Source organism: Pongo pygmaeus, chromosome 11 (assembly GCF_028885625.2).
Source record: "Pongo pygmaeus isolate AG05252 chromosome 11, NHGRI_mPonPyg2-v2.0_pri, whole genome shotgun sequence".
In the NCBI taxonomy this organism is placed as follows: domain Eukaryota; kingdom Metazoa; phylum Chordata; class Mammalia; order Primates; family Hominidae; genus Pongo; species Pongo pygmaeus.
Genome location: NC_072384.2, coordinates 56992472 through 57000902, shown reverse-complemented (window position 1 = coordinate 57000902; position 8431 = coordinate 56992472). Strand labels below are relative to the sequence as shown.

At 38.8% G+C, this 8431-nt stretch overlaps 1 long non-coding RNA gene across 1 annotated transcript; it reads left to right on the top strand.

The window, feature by feature from the left end:
* Positions 1–3245: 3245 nt before the first annotated feature.
* On the top strand, positions 3246–4887 carry LOC129031710 (uncharacterized). Its single transcript, XR_008501099.1, has 3 exons — positions 3246–3296; positions 4182–4283; positions 4785–4887. It is a non-coding gene; the product is annotated as an uncharacterized LOC129031710 (long non-coding RNA).
* The last annotated feature ends 3544 nt before the right edge of the window (positions 4888–8431 follow it).

The window sequence follows — 8431 nt, the reverse complement described above, 5'->3', positions numbered from 1 at the left end:
TCCAGGTGTCAAGGAAAAAAAATCGTTTTATATCATATACAGACCTCCTGTTCAGTAAATTTGGGTGCATAATATAAAGTACCAGCATTTTGTCCTGTAAAGAATAAAAGTTGCATCTATAATAATTCTTAAAGTATTCACATAGTGTTGTAATGTGATGAAAGAATCCCAAGAGTGCAGTTAGACTGTTGGGGTTTATATATTAATTCTGCAAGATACTGAATCTCTCTGAGACTCGGTCTCTTTATCTGTAAAAAGATGCCATACTCACCTTGAAGGGTTGCTGTGAGGATCAAGTGAACTAAGAATATTTACAGGAGCACTTTACTATGCCCACTAAAAGTATGTGGTTTTAAACATACATGCTATTCACAGGTTAAATTATTGATTTCCCTAAGTTTATTTTGAGTAAAACTGAAAAACAGACATCAATGTTTCAAATCTAGACAATGACAGGACTCTTCCTAAAATACTGAAAGAGATCAGCAGCCCCTAATTTTTGCAAGAGCCTTTGAAGATGGGACAACATTTTACTAAGTAGTATTTATCTCCAACTGCTGGTCATTCTGTTCTGTGCAATCCAGACAAATGTCTCTATTTCTCATTTTCATAAAGAGAAAAATGGCAGAACCTAATTCTAAGGATAATCTTTTCCAGCAGCCATTCCCTTGGTTTCCTCTCCTCCTTTTCTCTTTTATTCTGGATCCTTCCCTATCCCTTTATTCTGTTCTCTTCCTATGTAAGTTGAAACCAGAAATAAGCAGTTTCAGCTGGCATTGTCATTGCTGTTGATGTTTAGCTGTTTCTCATCCTCCTGTAGATGTTCCACAGGTATACAGTTTTCCCTTCAGTGCTATTATATTTGGAGTAGGTAGAACATGGCCCAGGCTCTGAAGTTTTTTGCCATCTAAGGTGTGAGAAGCTGGGTAATAATGGTATTATTAATGTAGCACCTCTCTAATAAAAATAATAGATCTGTTTTTAACTTAATAATTTAATTGATTTTATTCTCTTCATTAGCAGCTCTGCTTAATAAAAAGATTTTTTAAAATCCAATTTGTGCAACCAGCTGAAGAGTAAACCCAAGTAATTGATCACCTTGCCAGCCTCAGTAAATGCTATATTGATGTGTTTTAGGAAATCCACATTCAACAAAGATTTATACTAATTGCTGAAGATAAGAAGGAATAAGATATGATCTCTATACATGATATATTTTGGGAAGAAATTGGCTAAGAAGATATCATGTGCTCTTGAAAAATGAAGTTTTTCAAGTAGAAAAGATGTGTGTGTGTGTATCTGTGTCTGTCTGTCTGTCTGTCTGTCTATTGGAGCTGGGTGGGGGCAGGCTTCAAGACAGAGGGTACCAGGTAAGCATCACATACTGTTATGAAAACCTACGCTGTGGCCAGAGTGATAAGGAGGATGAAGAAGAGGCTGAGGCTGGAAAGGTACTTTGGGGCCAAAGGAAGGTGCTATTAACTGCTAAGATGTGGAGCTTGAATTTCATGGGATATGTGTGTTAACCAATACATTTGAATGTTGGATCAATATTATACCTCTATCATATTCTGGTTTGTCAGAGGAGTATTTATTAGGGAGGAATGTTGGGTTTTAAGTGGCATCATAATTCTCTGTGACTTTAAAAATATATGTAAATTTCTGAGTGAGAACCACAACAGCCTCTATGTTCAGTCCAAACTAGGGTGGGTTACTGACTCCCTGTGTAACCCAGGGTTCCAGGTTTTTGGGTATGCACTGTGAGGAAATCCCCACTTGTGTCTGTTGTATCTTGAGTTCTTATTTCAAAAATCTCTGGGAAGAAGCTCAGCCCTGGAAAAACTAAAACTGGCTGGATCCAGAGATGCCTGAGTTGGAGAGGAACTTTGGCCAACTCTCCTCATTAACCATAGTAACAAACGTTGCTCAGGGAGAAGCTTATTTGCCATTTTTTGTACATGCGACGTATGTAGAAGCATGATCAGCAGGCAACTGCACTGCCTTTATGCCACTTCCACATACAATGACTCAGCTAACCAGCCTAGTACAAGCCCTGCTTTTATTGTTGTTCCTGGAGGCACTGCTTTGGGGAACTATCCCAGATGTCCTCCTTCCTTGTTGCAAATAATAAAATCTCCCTCTTAAATCCTCCATGGTTGTGGTCATTGGAATGTCTCCTGCCTAGCAATTTAACCCACCTGTTGTGTGGGTAACACCTGAACAGACTAGAATCCTTAGCTTGCATCTTTAAAAGACAACAGCTTGAGTCCCTTTCAATTCATCAAAAAGCCATGCATTTTTTAAAAGCAGCCACCAGCCTCTTCCGTCCAGTTAGTCTTAGACAACCATATACTCTAAAATACCTGGAGTCCGATGCCTAAAGAATAATTTAGAAATGGCGTCAACCACTTTCTAAATCTGACCTGCCATTTTGTCACATCAGATAAAAGGGAGATCGTAAAAAGACTCATGGATAAAGGCTCTCTGCATCACCAAACACGCTTGCTCATCTAATTAATAATTTAGAAAATACAGATTATTTATATCAACTATTCAGCACCATATTACTGATCTTAACTCCCCTTATTCACTATAGCATTTCCACAAACCTCGAAAGAGACAAAGATTGCACACACTAAAGCTTGTTTATGGCACCTTAAAAGACAGGACTTTGAATTGCGATTCCCCAGTTCCTAAGGTGGTAATGAGATTTATAGGTAACTTTAAAAGTTTTTCTTTTGTGTGTTCGCTTAGCACTTAGCACATTATAGGCATTCTGAAGAATGGAGCACATTCCATTAAACAATTTGGGCAAAAATAAAGTGTAAATAAACATAATAGCTAGTGTAGCCAGGTGCTTAGTGCCCCTAACTGGGTTGCCAAAAGAGCATGGAGTAGCGTGAGAGCCCATAGGAGCTCCTCCACCTCCAGTGCCCAGCACATAGTAGGCATTCAGTAAATAGCTGAGGAATAATGAAACAATGAATGCATTTTTTTTTCTAGTCACTTTGCTTGCAGTGGTTATCTTAAGGGTGTAATAAAGTAATAATTGCTTCGTGACTATGTGGGCTCATAAGTTAATGTTTGCAAAGTGCTTTGAACTTCTTGGGAAAAGGGATGGTGTTTTTGTTGGCACTGTGTATTGTTTGCAGTGGCACACAAATTCCTCCTCCTCCTCTTCCTCCAGCTGCCAGCACTGTGCCCTCCCCCAGCTCTGTGCAGGGCCAATATCCCCCACAGGGCAGCCTCACGGCCTTTACTGCCTCTCTCCAGCCAGCTCCAGCACTACAGGACAGGTAGGGACACAGCAAACATCGGAAAGATTTCTTTAAGGCCACCGAGGAGAAATGAAACTTGGGTCGATACTAATGATTCTTACAGGGATTGGTGTTTAGAAGGATGCAGATGCTTGGCCACCCGTGGAAGGAACTATTGGACAGACACACTCATCTGTGAGGACACATCAAGCTAGATCCTGAAGGGGAGATAGAAGTGTCATATAGGCAAGCGGGGGTATATGTGGAAGCAGCTGTTTTTTCAGTTTTATGTGGCCCATATACATAATACAAAACCTTGGCTAGTAACTGGCAACAAAATGTTACATAGTTCTGTTAGTGGGAACCCATAGGACAAGCCAGATTTATTTTATGAGTACAATTTTCGACTGCTATGATTTCTCTCCTCATTATTTTCTTTATATTTGATGATGGCAAATAATGGAGTTCTGTCTCACATATGGTTAGCCAAGGCTGCAATAGTTTCCAATGCATTTGTTACCATTTTTTAAATTGCCATCATTGTTAGGAACTTCATAATTAAACAACTCACATGTGATTTGGAAAACAAAAGCTACGTTTTCTGTTAAGAATGGATGTCCTTTGTGAACAAATTCAAGCAAAAGAGTTTTTTTTCCTTTGTGTTACACCAGGTTAACTTTCAACTGATCAAACATGATAAATATCTCAAAATAAAACAGGGAGAGGCAGTTACAGGTTCAGAATAACTAGAATGACTATGGGAGGCAGATCTTGCCTTAAAGGCAAGAATACCTTCAGTTTTCCAGAATTTGGAAGTGACTTGTTTTCCAGACCACATCATGAGCTTTTCCGTGCGTGTGGAAAATTTTTCATGTTAATTGCTATAAATGTGGCAAATTCGCTGTCTCTACAAATTATTTCTAGAGATTGGAATTAAATGTCACGTGGATAAAAGCCAACATGGCATTCTGTTAAGAAGATAGGCAACCTAAATGATGTCTATCCTGCTTCAACGAAAAAACTCAGGTAAGTCTGACTTTAGTTGAACCACATGAAGTTAACCAAGAGCAAGGCTTAGGTTTTGTTTTAAAAAAAAGATATATAGAAGGAAAACTCCTTCCAACTAAAATACACTCATTATTTACCTGAAAACAAAAGTAGGTGGAGCTGAATTTGTAGTTAGATTATAGTAAGTAGCATTTGAAACTCTGAAAGCTTAGAGTTCACATAAAAGCCACAAGTACAACATTTATTTGGGAGTAACTCCAGATAAGAAATTGTTTCTTTTGTCACTTGATTCAGTATAAGATGAATTTTTTATTTGTACAGAGCTTGAGAATCACATAGGAATTGTTAAATTTTTCTTTTTTTTCCAATCTCTATTTGTGAATATTTGATACTAGACAGTTTGTCCATGTCCTGAAATAAATGGATGAGAACTCATTTCAGGGAAGATAAGGTGAGCAGTCTGAATTAGGGGGAGGCTGTATTTCCTTTTCATTATGTTAATGACCTGTTGCCTTTCAGGAGGCTGTACACTCATTTAGAGCAGAGTAGACGAAACCTCCTATGCTCTGGCTTGGGAACCAGGAGGAATCACTGACTGAGATTTGCCAACCAGACTTCTATGGTAAGTTTGAATTTGAAATGTGTGGATTGATTTTCATTATTCATTATTTCCTTTGATCTTGGGGAGGGGAAGAAATTAACAAATTTTAATTCAGTGTTATATATTCAAATAAATATCATATTGAGGAAATTGTTGCTGGAAATTTTTTATTCAAGTGTTTAATGAGTTAGCTGACTAACTCGTCATCTAAGTATTTTGGACTTCTTGTTGATACTAGGTTTCACTTATTTTTTCTTACATGATCAGTGGATTTGCTATGGGGATATCTTATGTCAAGGCAGATGTTGAGTTTATGACATTTAGACATCTATTTTTGATAATGGAAGGGTTCAATAAATACAAGAGTGTGACATCAACACAAGGAGAAGGGAAGAGACCAGAGATTGGTCTAGGAAGTTGAAGGTTCTTATTAAGAAAAAAGAAAGGAGGGAGATGGTGAAAAGCCAATTTTACATTGGTTAAGCACTGGAACTCAAACGTGATATTCTAATGATGAAGACAGGTTGAGTTGGTTCATGGGAGTGTGTGTGTGTGAAAGAGAAAGAAAGGGAGGGAGGAAGGGAGGGGCAGAGAGAAAAATAGAGAGAGAGAGAGAGAGAGAGAGAATTGATTATTTTCTTATCTGTATCCACTCTAGCCTTTCTCAGGACAGGAACCCTGTCCTTTCACCTCTGTATTATCTGCAAAGAACAGATAATCAACAAACATTTTGATTGAATAGGGTATCTCTTTTTGTGGCTGCTACAGAAAAGATCAGCAAACTAGTTGCTTTTATGTGCTTTCTGTGACATAGGGCTCAGCACTCAGCCAGAGGCAGCTGAAACTTCATCAAATAAATAGCCAAACGGTGAGCTTTGAGTGTTTCACAAAGTATTCTGTCAAATTCAGATCATATCAGAGTTACATTTTAGGGCTAGACCACCAGGAGTCAGGGCATTGTCTCTGGGAAGACTTTGTTAAGTACACTTTAGGTGTCCTGTAAGAAAGACACAGGGCAGAAGATCTCAACTTTTAAGCGCGTAACCCCCCCGGACAGTATTCAAGCACTGGTTCCTGGGTCTCGCTTCTTGTGATTCTGATTCAGTAAGTATGAGATGGGGGGATGTGTGTCCCTGGGAATCTATATTTTGTAAAGGATGCTGGTGTTGAAGGATCTCAATTTTGAGAAACATTTCTGGGGTTTCTCTAGCTTGTTTATCTCATTACAGGTTTATGAGCTCAGAACACATCAGGAACCTGGCTCTGAGACAGACTCAGGGCAGCTGGGAGGAGAGGTAGTGCCTGTGTCTCAGGGACTTGTGTTTGAACACACTGTGGCGTTGGAAAAGGCACCTTTCTCTTTCCAAGGTTCAAGTATTTTCTTTTTGAAAGAGGAGAACAGTATTGTCTACCTCGTGGGATTTGAAGAAATCGTGCATGCAAAGTGGGTTAGCAGAGTGACTGACACGTAATGAATTAGTAATTGTTAGCTCTTGCAGTGGGAAGAGAAGAGGGATGCCAGTAACAGGCCCTCTGTGGCCAGGAAAAATGGTTTGGGGCAGACAGACCCAAGGCATCACAATAGAGGAGGCTAGCTGTGGGATCTTGAGCATGCAGGGCCAGTGTCTAAAGGTAAATTCTAGACCTAACAATGAATAAACATGAGGATAGGAGACACACTTTTCTCACTCTAACAAGTTTTTTCCAAGAGTGGTAATGAGCAACCCAGATGGCACAGCTAATTGGAGTCATAATTGATTCCACAATGGTATTTAAGTCAATAGTTTAATTGATTTTCCTCAGGACAACCATTATGAGAACTTCTAAAGAGAACAAAGTGAAATGCATCAAATGCTGTGACTGGTTCATATTTGCTACCCCCGGGCAGGTGTGGTGGCTCACGCCTGTAATCTCAGCACTTTAGGAGGCCCAAGTGGGCGGATCACCTGAGGTCAGGAGTTCGAGACCAGCCTGGCTAACATGGCAAAACCTCACTTCTACTAAAAATACAAAAAATTAGCCAGGTGTGGTGGCGCATGCCTATAATCCCAGCTACTCGGGAGGCTGAGGCAGGAGAATCGCTTGAACCCGGGAGGTGGAGGTTGCATTGAGCCGAGATAGCGCCATTGCACTCCAGCTTGGGCAACAAGAGCAAAACTCTGTCTCAAACAACAACAACAACAACAACAACATATTTGCTACACACTCTGCATGGAAGGAAGAATGAATAAAGAGAATAATGGTCAAAGAGGGGAGGGGATACAGGGATCACAAATCAAACAGACTGTCATGAGTCAAATACTTGTCTGGTCATTCAGTGCAATGTTAGGTGGTATTGAACCAGATGGTAAGGCCAAGTACTCCCCCGAAATGAAGTACCAAGAGCAGAGGAACCAATACTGGTATCTTAGGTGCCTTCCTTAAATGACAAAGATGAAATTTGGTGGCACATAAATGTATGATATGATAGAAACAGCCAGCAAACAAACAGATGGGACATATGAAGGATGAATGGAGATGAGGTATGATCAGATGTCTCTGAGCATATCATGTAGCCTCCTTTGGCCTAAATGTTCCCTTTGAGTGCCCTTCCAGTCCTGATACAATGTTATAAGGCATATAGCATGGGAAAAAACCCATCACTTTATGTTTTTCTTACCTGCAGAGTAGTCCATAAACTAGGGCACCTAAGTTACTGTGAAATGCTGGCTACTTTGAGGAATTTTGTTTACCCCGAATTATGATTTTTTTCCATAAGCCAAAATTTCCACTTAAATATATTTTTACCAGTACTGTTATGACTCTGGATGTAACTGATATCTTTTCAGTAAATAATTACCCTAATAGGTGGTAATTATGAATAAATGATGAAAAAAATGCTAACAACCGTAGCAACTGTTTTTCAAGTGCCTATCATCTGCTAGGTCGTATTTCATCATTAATCCTTTCAGTAACCCTGTTAGAAGGCATTATTGTGGCCATTTCCCATGTGGATTCTGAGAGGTCACAGAGGTGGTAAATACATCAGGACTTTTTTTAGATGGAATTATTTTTTATTACACCACCAATTTATTCCAAGTTAATATTACAGAATCTTAAAAATGTAATGGAATGACAATAAAATTAGGAATGCAAATAATCTGGATTTGACTTTTCATGTAGTGTTTATACTGAGGGATCTAGTAAAAGTCATTATTTATGTCTCAATTAATTTTATTAGTGAAAATAAGATGATAACACCTACTTCATAGTTATGTTTCAGAATAGAATACAATATTTTTGAAAAGATTTTAAAATCTGCTGGGTGATGGCCTTATAGCATCTTTATGCCATGCTATGGGTTCCTGTTCCTAATATATTCCTTCCTCTGCCTCTTTGCCTGATATATAAAGTTTCAACTTCTCTAGTTAGCAATATTTTCCTGTCTTGCAAAGCCTAGCTCAAATTCTTCCTGCTCAATTAATATTTCTTGATGACATTAGACATCGTCATAGCTTTTAAAAATTATCTAAACCGTACTATCAAGTTATTGTACTAATCTATTATATATGTCCATATGATCTAT